The following is a 1,077-nucleotide window of genomic DNA, read 5'->3' as shown; positions in this document are numbered from 1 at the left end:
ACTGCATTACTACTTTAGACATTCCATTGCCTGGTAATTCTACCAATAAGAAAAATCCTTCCTATGTTTAATGAATATTATTATGTCATGTTGATCATTAGCTTAAAAATGCGTCCCTTATGGCGCTAAACCTTTTCTTTAGACTTTAATTTTCATTTTACCATGTAATTTATAATGGAGTCTTTTATTTTTCTCTCCTAGTATGCCTAACATTTTCTTACAGATATAGGAACCACATATTTTGAACCACATATCTTCACCCAATATCTGAAATATGCCCAGAATATGTCAGAGGGCAAGATCAAGATGATTCATGAAAATTTCCTGTGTATTATCTTTTCTGTATTCATAAGTAGTACTTGACAATATCTTCTCTGTCTTTACTTCTCTCCTTCCTGCTTCGCAGGCTTTATAGCTACATTACCACTGACATTGAGTTGATTTAAACTTATAATGATCTTGTAGGGCAGCATATAAGTGGCCCTTTAGATTTCCAAGGCTGTAGATATTTTTATGATAGTGGAAATCCTTATCTTTCTCCTGTTTATGTCTACATATCAATATAAATATTAATATAGGCACAAATATAATAATATGCACATAGCTATTGAGATAATTTTTATTGATATTGGCTATTTCATAGTAATTAAATGTAGGCCAAGATGAAAATACATTTGTACTTTAAAAAAAATTTTATTTTTAGTTTTTATGTATCATCTTTTTCTAGGTAGTATCTAGTAGTCATTCCGTAAGTGTTCAGTGGATGAATAAATGATTGGATTTGTAGATTACTCTTAAAATCTAATTGATCCCAGATAATTATTTCCTGGGCACTTGACACTGGATTGTGTAGTTCAGATAATATCTCATGTGGTTAGTAAAATGGGGAACTGCATATTAAATGAAGGACATATCACAACAAAATATGACAAAAGTCCAATGTGCACAGTATAAATTTGACAGCTATGAATAGGCCTTGATAGTTTTTGTAATAATCCCTAATCTTTTTATTCTATTATCAGTTATATGTGAATAATGTCTGAAATCCCTCTGTCATCTTAATTCCATTAGCCATAG

This window comes from Echinops telfairi, unplaced genomic scaffold (genome assembly GCF_000313985.2).
Source record: "Echinops telfairi isolate 266 unplaced genomic scaffold, ASM31398v2 ScPeMD7_746;HRSCAF=1172, whole genome shotgun sequence".
Taxonomy (NCBI): Eukaryota; Metazoa; Chordata; class Mammalia; order Afrosoricida; family Tenrecidae; genus Echinops; species Echinops telfairi.
This window is presented reverse-complemented; position numbering follows the sequence as displayed.